A 13,014-nucleotide genomic window follows, 5' to 3' on the forward strand; every position below is an offset into this window, starting at 1 on the left:
CTTCCAGCTCAGCACCGTCCTCATGACATATCCTACCTGTCAATCCACCTTCCCACTTGTCCAGTCCACCCTCCCCTCTGACCTATCCCCCCACCTCCATCCACCTATCACACTCTCAGCTACTTTCTCCCCAGCCCCACCCCCCTCCCATTTATCTCTCCACCCCTGAGGCTCCCAACCTCATTCCTGATGAAGGGCTTTTGCCTGCAACGTCGGTTTTCCTGCTCCTTGGATGCTGCCTGACCTGCTGTGTTTTTCCAGCCCCACTGCTGCTTTTCGCAGCAGAGAGCGGCGGGAGCTGGGCGGAAGTTCAGGCGGAGCGCAAAACTGGTCGGGAAGGTAAGTGATTGCTATTAGAGTGGGTGAGTTCTAAACCCCAGGTCCTACAAAGTAGGGTCTCCCTCCCTCCCTCCTCCTCTAACCTAAATTAAGAGTCCACAGACTTGCCACAAAAAGAGGGTCTAAGGAAGTTTGGATTGAAGAGTGAGGCTTCAGCTCAGGAGTCTTTGACAAGGAGGTTGAGTGAAGTGATTACGCCACAGTTGAAGAGGGTGAAGACATGACTGCCCAGCTGGTTCAGTGCGATACTTGCTTGATGTGGGAGGTCAACGACTCTGGTGTGTCTGGCTCGTATATGTGTGGGAAGTGTGTGCACATTGACCAAGCATATTGCAGCGCTGATGAAAGAACTCGAGAGTCTTAGGCTCATCCGAGAGAACGAGATCTTTCTGGACAAGACCTTCAGTGATGTTATTACACCAATCATGCCAGAAGAGAGCAGAAGAGAGCAGACGATGAGGAAGGCAGAGAGGAGACAGGTGCAAGAGACCCCGGGGGATGTACCTGTCAGGAACAAGTTGAAGCTTTTGGAAACAGTAGAGACTGATAACACTGCCAGTTCGCAAGGCGGCCTGGCTGTCAATCAAAAGTTGGCACAGAGGCAGAGCGGAAGAGTTGGGCATCGCACAGAGCCATGGTAATAGGGGACTCCATCGTGAGAGGAACTGACCGGGGTTTTTGTGGCAGCAGACGGGATTTAAGGATGGTGTGTTGCCTTCCTGGTGCCAGGGTGAAAGACATCGCGGACAGAGTGCAGGAAATCCTCAAGGACGAGGGTGAAGAGCCAGAGGTGGTGGTACATGTCGGCACAAATGATGTCGGGAAGAAGAGGAAAAACATACTACAGCGGGACTTCGGAGAACTAGGAAGAAGGCTGAAAAGCAGGACGTCCAAGGTGGTTATCTCCGGTTTGCTTCCAGTTCCTCGTGCTGCTGTGGCCAGAAACAGGGAGATAATGGACTTGAACGTGTGGTTGGGGAACTGGTGCAGGAAGCAAGGATTTAAGTTCTTGGATCACTGGGGTATGTTTGTGGTAAACATAAATTCTACAAGAGAGACGGTTTGCACCTTAATAGGTTGGGGACCAGCATTCTGGCAAGCAGGTTTTCTACTGCAACACCGCTACATTTAAACTAAGTAGCGGGGGGGAGGGGACAAACTGGATGTTTAAAAAGGAAATTGAAAGGAAAGTTAGAACAAGAGAAGTCAAGAAAGACAACTGTACCAATGAGGCAGAAAACTTGGAAAGGGATCATGCTGTAAGGTTGAGTGAAATAGGGGTTGATGGGAAGGGTGAGAGCAGTAACAAATTAAAAATACTATACATCAATGCACAAAGCATTAGACATAAGATGGGTGAGCTTGAGGCTCTTTTGGAAATTGGCAGATACGATATTGTGGGGATAACTGAGACGTGGCTTCAAGTGGACAGGGCCTGGGAAATGAATATTCAAGGCTACACGTGCTATCGTAAGGACAGACTGACAGGCAGAGGGGGTGGGGTGGCCTTGTTGGTAAGGGAGGATATTCAGACCCTTGCGTGGGGGGACCTAGAGTCAGGGGATGTAGAGTCAGTGTGGATAGAGCTGCGAAATACCAGGGGTAAAAAGACCCTCTTGGGAGTCATCTACAGGCCCCCAAACAGTAGTCTGGATGTCGGATGTAAGTTGAATCAGGAGCTGAAATTGGCCTGTTGTAAAGATGTTACTACAGTTGTTATGGGGGATTTTAACATGCAGGTAGACTGGGAGAATCAGGATGGTATTGGACCTCAAGAAAGAGACTTTTGTGGAGTGCCTCAGAGATGGATTCTTAGAACAGCTGGTGCTGTAGCCGACCAGGGAGAAGGCAATTCTGGATCTGGTATTGTGTAACGAACCAGAATTGGTCAGAGACCTCAAAGTGAAGGAGCCATTGGGAAGTAGTGACCATAGTATATTAAGCTTTAATCTGCAATTTGAGAGGGAGAGGGTACAATCGGAAGTGACAGTACTTCTGTTGAATAAAGGGAACTATGGAGCTATGAGGGAGGAGCTGGCCAAAGTTCAATGGTGCAATACCTTAGCAGGGATGACCATGGAGGAACAATGGCGGATATTTCTGTGTATAATGCAGAAGTTGCAGGATCAGTTCATTCCTAAAAGGAAGAAAGATCCCAGGAGGAGGCATGGGCGGCTGTGGCTGACGAGGGAAGTTAAAAAACATATAAAGTTAAAAGAGAAAAAGTATAACATAGCTAAGATAAGTGAGAAAACTGAGGACTGGGAAGCTTTCAAAGAGCAACAGAGGATTACTAAGAAGGAAATACGCAGAGGAAAAATGAGTTACAAAGGTAAATTGGCCAATAATATAAAGGAGGATAGTAAAAGCTTTTTTAGGTATGTGCAAGGCAAAAAAATGGTTAGGACTAAAATTGGGCCCTTGAAGACAGAAACAGGGGAATATATTACGGGGAACAAAGAAATGGCAGAGGAATTAAATGGGTACTTCGGATCTGTGTTCACTGGGGAAGACACAAGCAATCTCCCTGAGGTATCAGTGGCTGAAGGACCTGAATTTAAGGGAATTAATATTTACCTGGATTTGGTGTTGGAGAGAATGTTAGGTCTGAAGGTTGATAAGTCTCCAGGGCCTGATGGTTTGCAACCCAAGGTACTGAAGGAGGTGGCTCGGGAAATCGTGGATGCGTTGGTGATTATTTTCCAGAGTTCAATAGATTTGGGGTCGGTTCCTGAGGATTGGAGGGTGGCTAATGTTATACCACTTTTTAAGAAAGGTGGGAGAGAGGAAGCAGGAAATTATAGACCAGTTAGTCTGACCTCAGTGGTGGGAAAGATGCTGGAGTCTATTATAAAGGATGAAATTATGGTACATCTGGATAGTAGTAACAGGATAGGACAGAGTCAGCATGGATTTATGAAGGGGGAATCATGCTTGACTAATCTTCTTGAATTTTTTGAGGATGTAACTCTGAAGATGGACGAGGGAGATCCAGTAGAAGTAGTGTACCTGGACTTTCAGAAAGCTTTTGATAAAGTCCCACACAGGAGGTTAGTGAGTAAAATTAGGGCGCATGGTATTGGGGGCAAAGTACTAGATTGGATTGAAAATTGGTTGGCTGATAGGAAATAAAGGGTAGTGATAAACGGCTCCATTTCGGAATGGCAGGCAGTGACCAGTGGGGTACCGCAGGGATCCGTGCTGGGACCACAGCTTTTACAATATATGTTAATGATATAGAAGATGGTATCAGCAATAACATTAGCAAATTTGCTGATGAATACAAAGCTGGGTGGCAGGGTGAAAAGTGATGAGGATGTTAGGAGATCACAGGGTGACCTGGACAAGTTAGGTGAGTGGTCAGATGCATGGCAGATGCAGTTTAATGTGGATAAATGTATGGTTATCCACTTTGGTAGCAAGAACAGGAAGGCAGATTACTACCTCAATGGAATCAATTTACGTAAAGGGGCAGTACAGAGAGATCTGGGTGTTCTTGTACACCAGTCAATGAAGGCAAGCATGCAGGTACAGCAGGTAGTGAAGAAGGCTAATAGCATGCTGGCCTTCATAACAAGAGGAATTGAGTATAGAAGCAAAGAGGTGCTTCTGCAGCTGTACAGGGCCCTGGTGAGACCACACCTGGAGTACTGCGTGCAGTTCTGGTCTCCAAATTTGAGGAAAGACATTCTGGCTATGAGGGAGTGCAGCGTAGGTTCACGAGGTCAATTCCTGGAATGGCGGGATTACCTTACACTGAAAGACTGAAGCGACTGGGCTTGTATACCCTTGAGTTTAGAAGACTGAGAGGGGATCTGATTGAGACGTATAAGATTATGAAAGGATTGGACACTCTGGCAGCAGGAAACATGTTTCCACTGATGGGTGAGTGCCGAACCAGAGGACACAGCTTAAAAATACGGGGTAGACCATTTAGGACAGAGCTCAGGAGAAACTTCTTCACCCAGAGAGTGGTGGCTGTGTGGAATGCTCTGCCCCAGAGGGCAGTGGAGGCCCAGTCTCTGGATTCATTTAAGAAAGAGTTGGATAGAGCTCTCAAAGATAGTGGAATCAAGGGTTATGGAGATAAGGCAAGAACAGGATACTGATTAAGGATGATCAGCCATGATCATGTTGAATGGTGGTGCAAGCTCGAAGGGCAGAATGGCCTACTCCTGCACCTTTTGTCGATTGCCTATTGTCACTCTAACCTTGACTCTAATCTCCAGCATCTGCAGCCCACTTCTGCCTCAATGATAAAGAGGGCCAAGATGAGGGATTTCCTTTAATATGGAGAGACAGGAGAAACTGGAATTATTCTTAACAGAGCAGTACGCTAAGGAAGAGAATCAGGAGAGGTGTTTTGTGTTTTGCTATTTGTGAGCTCTCTGTGTGTTGTCTAATGGGTTTGAAGTTAGTCAGCTTCCGAACTGATACCTTACAGAGTGGGCAAAGTGAGGGGTTATTGCTTCTCTGTGACCATTTCCAGGCTAAAAGACCAAGTACATGACAAGGATGGGTATTGGGAGGGATTAGCTTTATATTTGTCTCCTATAAGGTCATGTCAAACCCTCATGACATTAGTCCCAGTAAGTAGAGATGACTCACTCAATTATCAACTGTTTCAAATTCTTAGGGACATATACAACATTCGCAACCCCTCCCCGCCCCAAAAAAGCATTTTGTTTCCCTGGTAACCATTGTTATGTCACAGTTGTTGACATAATTGCTTTTACTGCTGCCCTATCTCTTCCCATTATATTTACAAATTCAGATGGCTCCTTGTTCTTCCTCAATATCTTCCCTTTGGACTTGGAAGAATGGTGTTCCATTGTGTAGAAGGTGGCTGACTTGGACTTTGTCCCTGACGGCCTGAGGTTCTCTCCAGAACTGGAAGACTTCTAATCTCTTGTGTTTCCTTTCTGGGGAATTTCCTCCATGCCGGAGATGTCACTTATTTATTTCCACCCTCTTGAATCTCTGTGCATTTCTCATCTAAGCTTCCTTGAGTCTTCCCTGGAGGGGTCGACTTTGCACTGTCAACTTGTGTCAATGAAATTTATCCTGTATCTTTCCACAGGCCCGTGCTGAAGTATATAGAAACTTTCATTTCAACTTGTTGACTCTTTTTGAATTTCTCGTTCGTCCTCAGCCATTAAGTTATTGCTGAAACCATCTCATTCAGTTGTGATCTGAAGCCTGCTTCTTGCTTAGTGTGATATTCATTCTGGTTATGGAGGTCAGATCTTGCGTCCCTTCCTAGTCCAATCTGTAACTTGGATTTGTCATAACTGGACTTGATAGGACATTGAGGCAGTGGCAGATGGAGTTTAATTTAGAGAAATGTGAGGTGCTGCGATTTGGAAAGGCAAATTGGGGCAGGACTTTGACAATTAATGGGAAGGAGAAAGTGAGGACTGCAAATGCTGGAAATTAGAGTCGAGAGAGTGGTGCTGGAAAAGCACAGCAGGTCAGGCAGCATCCGAGGAGCAGGAGAATCAACGTTTCGGGCAAAGGCCCTTCATCAGGAATGTGCTTTTGTCACCTGCTCCTTGGATGCTGCCTGACCTGATGTGCTTTTCCAGCAACACACTCTCAACTTAATGGTAGGGTTCTGGGGAGCGTTGCTGAACAAAGAGACCTTGGAGTGCGGGCTCATAGCTCCTTGAAAGTGAAGTGGTAAGTAAATAGGATCATGAAGAAGGCATTGGTATGCTTTCCTTTACTGATCAGTGCATTGAGTATAGGAGTTGGGAGGTCACGTTGCGGCCATACAGGATATCAGTTAGGCTACTTTTGGAATATTGTGTGCAATTCTGGTCAACCTGCTACAGGGAGGATGTTGAGACAAATGAAAGCAAATCAGAAAACATTGACAAGGATCTTGGAGGGTTTGAGCTGTTGGGAGAGGCTGAATAGGCGGGGGCTGTTTTCTCTGAAGTATTGGAGGCTGAGGGGTGACCTTATAGAGGTTTATAAAATAATGGGGGCCTTGGAGAGTTGTAGACAGACAATTAAAAAAACTGTAGATGCAGAGTTGTGGGGTCGAGTTCTTGTGTATACTTAAGGCTAAGAAAGATTTATGATCGGTAGGGGGATCAAAGGTGATGAGGAGAGGGCAGATAAGGAGTGTCACACCAGCCATGACCATACTGGCAGTGGAAGGGGAGAAGTCAAAAAGTGTTCCTGAAGAATGATTGAGACGCGGCTACAATTGGTTCTGACTCAATCCTGATTCTGAGGCAGTGATCAAAGTTGGGCAACGCTGCTCCCTGTTGACTGAGAGACACAACTGCACACATGGAGCTGAAATCATTGCACAGGCAAAACCGACAGGAACTGTGACACAACTCCAAGTTCAACACAGAGGTGAGGAGATGGGAGATAAAGTTATAAGAGATAAACTTTCAGCAGCTTTCAGGAACCACAATGAAATGTGAAACAGCCTTTTGAGAAAGTCAGAAAACTATGACAATGAAGGAAAATAGCTCTTGAACAACCTGGGCAGATTGAAAAGATCAGTTTTATTTAAAAGTTGTGAGATGACTAATGGTTCACGACTGCACCAAAGACAATGGCATGATAAAATCAAACGCAGATGAGGACTTGGTCACACTTTAGATAAAATCAGGCAAAATATGAGGCAGTTCCCAAGCAGTTCAACATTCCATTGCAAGTCCAGAACAAACAAACCGACAAGCCTAAAGAGACAGCATAAGACATGTTTGTAAAACCGCCGAAGTGCAGAAGTAAGATAAAGATGGACTGTACCGTTAAATGAGGACCACAGGGCGAATTTGTAAGCTCCACTAGAGCTTGCTGTCTGCACGTTTGATTTGGAAGGAAAAGCTCTTTGAGTTGTGAAAGGGAAGTTACAACAAAGCAGGGGTTCCATGCTGTAACAGTGAAGGATTGACATCAAATCTCAGAGGAAGCTTCTTCCTGGCAGTGCAGAAGATCAGCTTTGAGCAAGCTGACTGTTTCACAAGTTCCAGAGTCAGGACTGAAGTGGGCAAATTATCACTTCGCAAATATTTATCAGTCCTTGTAAGTGCGATGTGCCTGTGCCGTGCGCTCACTACATTCACACTAACCTGAGTGGTGGAAGTGTTTTCTTCGAAGGACGCAGCATCAAGACAGAAGCTGCCATCAAGCAGATTCTGAGAGCATTGCTGCAAGTGTGAATGCAGGAAAGCTCAGGCTGCCTGAGGCCGCAGCACTGCTGGTTCCGTGGTGTAATGGCTAGCACTCTGGACTTTGAATCCAGCGATCCGAGTTCGAATCTCGGCAGAACCTCGACTTGCTTCGTCCCGGCCCTTGTTTAATTTGGGACGTGCGAGTGAAATCTGCCTACGGGCCAATTGTAAGAGCCGCCCTTTTAGCACCTTTGAGTCAGATCTCATCACATTTCTGCCAGAATGGGAGGCACAGGATGATGCCAATACAGACTCCCGGAAAGCCAGGGACACGTGCTCTTGAACACAATCCGTCTGATATCTCACTTTGCTTAAAAGCATTGCTCATCGCAGCGCTGACACAGCGATGGCCGCCGGTAAGGGAGAGAAACAGCAGCGGTGCTGTTTGAAAAGGCAGCTGTACTGCAGATGTGCCACTTGTCCTACAGCTGTACTTAGCAGAAGGCTAACTGTGAGGTGAGAAAGCTGAAGCCAAAGTGAAATGCTGGCGAGGCGATTGTCCAGCAGCTTGAAAGTTTGCCAGTGAGAGAGATTAGCGAGCAGTAGCCCGGCTCAGAGTTGTTCATGGCCAACAGCAACCCTGCTCCCGCTGAGAAACTAGGTTTCGTGGACAGGTTGGCATATCTGGCACGGCCCGAAAACTTCGGCAAAGTGGATTTCGGAGGCGAGGGCGACCGGCCTTACAGGGCAGCAGGCCGAGACAGCGTGGTTGCACTTGTGAAAGACCGAGTGCACGAGCTGCTGGATCAGCAGATCCACAGTTGCCATTGTGATCCTTGTCGTTGCTGTTCACCCGCTTGACGAATGAGGCAAACATCCTTGAGCAGTGATTCGGTAGCCCTTGCTATCTCAGGGTTCCATGGTGTAATGGTGAGCACTCTGGACTCTGAATCCAGCGATCCGAGTTCAAATCTCGTTGGAGCCTTCTTTCTGGCAGCGAGAGCGATTGTCTTCGACAAAACTGTTGGTTTCACAAATTCCCACACCCATGATGGAAGTGGGCTGGTTTTCACCTTGCCACAGTGTTTGCGATGCTCCTGCGTCAAGCGCACGCGCTGCTTTTGCTCTGCCCTGTACCACGCAAGTATTCCCTGCCAAGGACGCAGCATCAAGAGACCAGATTCTGAGAGCGTTGCTGCAAGTGTGAATGCAGGAAAGCTCAGGCTGCCTGAGGCCGCAGCACTGCTGGTTCCGTGGTGTAATGGCTAGCACTCTGGACTTTGAATCCAGCGATCCGAGTTCGAATCTCGGCGGAACCTCGACTTGCTTTGTCCCGGCCCTTGTTTAATTTGGGACGTGCGAGTGAAATCTGCCTACGGGCCAATTGTAAGAGCCGCCCTTTTAGCACCTTTGAGTCAGATCTCATCACATTTCTGCCAGAATGGGAGGCACAGGATGATGCCAATCCCGAGGTGGAGTCTTAAGCTCGTCACTGGGTGCCTGCTTTTGCTCTCTCCTGAACCACGGATGTGTTTTCTTCGAAGGACACAGCATTAAGAGACAAGCTGCAGTCAAGCGGTGTTGTTTTTGGAGCTCCTCTCTGTGTTCCACAGGCAGCTGGTGAAAAGGTGACAGGAATTGAAATGAGGCGCATGCTGGACAGGTGCTCTTTTCTTTAATTTGATTAAACAATTCACAGTTTGCCAAACAATTCACAGTAACAGCTGGACACAGAGAAACAGCAATTTTACCAGGGAGAGGAGCAGCAAAGCCAGGCCCCAAGCCCTACCATTCAACCAGTTTTCAGGGAAACCAGGAACCTCAAATCCCAGTTTCAATCACTACAAAACGGTAACAATGACATTTGTACATTAAAGACAGTCCGACGACATAAAAAACACTGCATACAATACAGACTCCCGGAAAGCCAGGGACACGTGCTCTTGAACACAATCCGTCTGAGATCTCACTTTGCTTAAAAGCATTGCTCATCGCAGCACTGACACAGCGATGGCCGCCGGTAAGGGAGAGAAACAGCAGCGGTGCTGTTTGAAAAGGCAGCTGTACTGCAGATGTGCGACTTGTCCTACAGCTGTACTTAGCAGAAGGCTAACTGTGAGGTGAGAAAGCTGAAGCCAAAGTGAAATGCTGGCGAGGCGATTGTCCAGCAGCTTGAAAGTTTGCCAGTGAGAGAGATTAGCGAGCAGTAGCCCGGCTCAGAGTTGTTCATGGCCAACAGCAACCCTGCTCCCGCTGAGAAACTAGGTTTCGTGGACAGGTTGGCATATCTGGCACGGCCCGAAAACTTCGGCAAAGTGGATTTCGGAGGCGAGGGCGACCGGCCTTACAGGGCAGCAGGCCGAGACAGCGTGGTTGCACTTGTGAAAGACCGAGTGCACGAGCTGCTGGATCAGCAGATCCACAGTTGCCATTGTGATCCTTGTCGTTGCTGTTCACCCGCTTGACGAATGAGGCAAACATCCTTGAGCAGTGATTCGGCAGCCCCTGCTCTCTCAAGGTTACATGGTGTAATGGTGAGCACTCTGGACTCTGAATCCAGCGATCCGAGTTCAAATCTCGGTGGAGCCTTCTTTCTGGCAGCGTGAGCGATTGTCTTCGACAAAACTGTTGGTTTCACAAATTCCCACACCCATGATGGAAGTGGGCTGGTTTTCACCTCGCCACAGTGTTTGCGATGCTCCTGCGTCAAGCGCACGAGCTGCTTTTGCTCTGCCCTGTACCACGCAAGTATTCCCTGCCAAGGACGCAGCATCAAGAGACCAGATTCTGAGAGCGTTGCTGCAAGTGTGAATGCAGGAAAGCTCAGGCTGCCTGAGGCCGCAGCACTGCTGGTTCCGTGGTGTAATGGCTAGCACTCTGGACTTTGAATCCAGCGATCTGAGTTCGAATCTCGGTGGAACCTCGACTTGCTTTGTCCCGGCCCTTGTTTAATTTGGGACGTGCGAGTGAAATCTGCCTACGGGCCAATTGTAAGAGCCGCCCTTTTAGCACCTTTGAGTCAGATCTCATCACATTTCTGCCAGAATGGGAGGCACAGGATGATGCCAATCCCGAGGTGGAGTCTTAAGCTCGTCACTGGGTGCCTGCTTTTGCTCTCTCCTGAACCACGGATGTGTTTTCTTCGAAGGACACAGCATTAAGAGACAAGCTGCAGTCAAGCGGTGTTGTTTTTGGAGCTCCTCTCTGTGTTCCACAGGCAGCTGGTGAAAAGGTGACAGGAATTGAAATGAGGCGCATGCTGGACAGGTGCTCTTTTCTTTAATTTGATTAAACAATTCACAGTTTGCCAAACAATTCACAGTAACAGCTGGACACAGAGAAACAGCAATTTTACCAGGGAGAGGAGCAGCAAAGCCAGGCCACAAGCCCTACCATTCAACCAGTTTTCAGGGAAACCAGGAACCTCAAATCCCAGTTTCAATCACTACAAAACGGTAACAATGACATTTGTACATACAAGACAGTCCGACGACATAAAAAACACTGCATACAATACAGACTCCCGGAAAGCCAGGGACACGTGCTCTTGAACACAATCCGTCTGAGATCTCACTTTGCTTAAAAGCATTGCTCATCGCAGCGCTGACACAGCGATGGCCGCCGGTAAGGGAGAGAAACAGCAGCGGTGCTGTTTGAAAAGGCAGCTGTACTGCAGATGTGCGACTTGTCCTACAGCTGTACTTAGCAGAAGGCTAACTGTGAGGTGAGAAAGCTGAAGCCAAAGTGAAATGCTGGCGAGGCGATTGTCCAGCAGCTTGAAAGTTTGCCAGTGAGAGAGATTAGCGAGCAGTAGCCCGGCTCAGAGTTGTTCATGGCCAACCCTGCTCCCGCTGAGAAACTAGGTTTCGTGGACAGGTTGGCATATCTGGCACGGCCCGAAAACTTCGGCAAAGTGGATTTCGGAGGCGAGGGCGACCGGCCTTACAGGGCAGCAGGCCGAGACAGCGTGGTTGCACTTGTGAAAGACCGAGTGCACGAGCTGCTGGATCAGCAGATCCACAGTTGCCATTGTGATCCTTGTCGTTGCTGTTCACCCGCTTGACGAATGAGGCAAACATCCTTGAGCAGTGATTCGGCAGCCCCTGCTATCTCAAGGTTCCATGGTGTAATGGTGAGCACTCTGGACTCTGAATCCAGCGATCCGAGTTCAAATCTCGGTGGAGCCTTCTTTCTGGCAGCGAGAGCGATTGTCTTCGACAAAACTGTTGGTTTCACAAATTCCCACACCCATGATGGAAGTGGGCTGGTTTTCACCTTGCCACAGTGTTTGCGATGCTCCTGCGTCAAGCGCACGCGCTGCTTTTGCTCTGCCCTGTACCACGCAAGTATTCCCTGCCAAGGACGCAGCATCAAGAGACCAGATTCTGAGAGCGTTGCTGCAAGTGTGAATGCAGGAAAGCTCAGGCTGCCTGAGGCCGCAGCACTGCTGGTTCCGTGGTGTAATGGCTAGCACTCTGGACTTTGAATCCAGCGATCCGAGTTCGAATCTCGGCGGAACCTCGACTTGCTTTGTCCCGGCCCTTGTTTAATTTGGGACGTGCGAGTGAAATCTGCCTACGGGCCAATTGTAAGAGCCGCCCTTTTAGCACCTTTGAGTCAGATCTCATCACATTTCTGCCAGAATGGGAGGCACAGGATGATGCCAATCCCGAGGTGGAGTCTTAAGCTCGTCACTGGGTGCCTGCTTTTGCTCTCTCCTGAACCACGGATGTGTTTTCTTCGAAGGACACAGCATTAAGAGACAAGCTGCAGTCAAGCGGTGTTGTTTTTGGAGCTCCTCTCTGTGTTCCACAGGCAGCTGGTGAAAAGGTGACAGGAATTGAAATGAGGCGCATGCTGGACAGGTGCTCTTTTCTTTCATTTGATTAAACAATTCACAGTTTGCCAAACAATTCACAGTAACAGCTGGACACAGAGAAACAGCAATTTTACCAGGGAGAGGAGCAGCAAAGCCAGGCCCCAAGCCCTACCATTCAACCAGTTTTCAGGGAAACCAGGAACCTCAAATCCCAGTTTCAATCACTACAAAACGGTAACAATGACATTTGTACATACAAGACAGTCCGACGACATAAAAAACACTGCATACAATACAGACTCCCGGAAAGCCAGGGACACGTGCTCTTGAACACAATCCGTCTGAGATCTCACTTTGCTTAAAAGCATTGCTCATCGCAGCGCTGACACAGCGATGGCCGCCGGTAAGGGAGAGAAACAGCAGCGGTGCTGTTTGAAAAGGCAGCTGTACTGCAGATGTGCGACTTGTCCTACAGCTGTACTTAGCAGAAGGCTAACTGTGAGGTGAGAAAGCTGAAGCCAAAGTGAAATGCTGGCGAGGCGATTGTCCAGCAGCTTGAAAGTTTGCCAGTGAGAGAGATTAGCGAGCAGTAGCCCGGCTCAGAGTTGTTCATGGCCAACAGCAACCCTGCTCCCGCTGAGAAACTAGGTTTCGTGGACAGGTTGGCATATCTGGCACGGCCCGAAAACTTCGGCAAAGTGGATTTCGGAGGCGAGGGCG

General features: G+C 48.3%; 7 non-coding genes across 7 annotated transcripts; all 7 read left to right on the forward strand.

Moving 5' to 3' along the window:
* The first annotated feature begins 7,563 nt into the window (after nt 1-7,563).
* Nucleotides 7,564-7,635, forward strand: trnaq-uug (transfer RNA glutamine (anticodon UUG)). Its single transcript has one exon. It is a non-coding gene; the product is annotated as a tRNA-Gln (tRNA).
* A 753-nt stretch (nt 7,636-8,388) lies between these two features.
* trnaq-cug (transfer RNA glutamine (anticodon CUG)) lies at nt 8,389-8,460 on the forward strand. Its single transcript has one exon. It is a non-coding gene; the product is annotated as a tRNA-Gln (tRNA).
* Nucleotides 8,461-8,722: 262 nt separating this feature from the next.
* On the forward strand, nt 8,723-8,794 carry trnaq-uug (transfer RNA glutamine (anticodon UUG)). Its single transcript has one exon. It is a non-coding gene; the product is annotated as a tRNA-Gln (tRNA).
* Nucleotides 8,795-9,992: 1,198 nt separating this feature from the next.
* trnaq-cug (transfer RNA glutamine (anticodon CUG)) lies at nt 9,993-10,064 on the forward strand. Its single transcript has one exon. It is a non-coding gene; the product is annotated as a tRNA-Gln (tRNA).
* Nucleotides 10,065-10,326: 262 nt separating this feature from the next.
* trnaq-uug (transfer RNA glutamine (anticodon UUG)) lies at nt 10,327-10,398 on the forward strand. Its single transcript has one exon. It is a non-coding gene; the product is annotated as a tRNA-Gln (tRNA).
* Nucleotides 10,399-11,590: 1,192 nt separating this feature from the next.
* Nucleotides 11,591-11,662, forward strand: trnaq-cug (transfer RNA glutamine (anticodon CUG)). The gene has a single exon. It is a non-coding gene; the product is annotated as a tRNA-Gln (tRNA).
* Nucleotides 11,663-11,924: 262 nt separating this feature from the next.
* Nucleotides 11,925-11,996, forward strand: trnaq-uug (transfer RNA glutamine (anticodon UUG)). Its single transcript has one exon. It is a non-coding gene; the product is annotated as a tRNA-Gln (tRNA).
* The last annotated feature ends 1,018 nt before the right edge of the window (nt 11,997-13,014 follow it).

Source organism: Chiloscyllium plagiosum, unplaced genomic scaffold (assembly GCF_037043375.1).
Source record: "Chiloscyllium plagiosum isolate Xiang-an unplaced genomic scaffold, Cpla_swu_hap1 HiC_scaffold_44, whole genome shotgun sequence".
Taxonomy (NCBI): Eukaryota; Metazoa; Chordata; class Chondrichthyes; order Orectolobiformes; family Hemiscylliidae; genus Chiloscyllium; species Chiloscyllium plagiosum.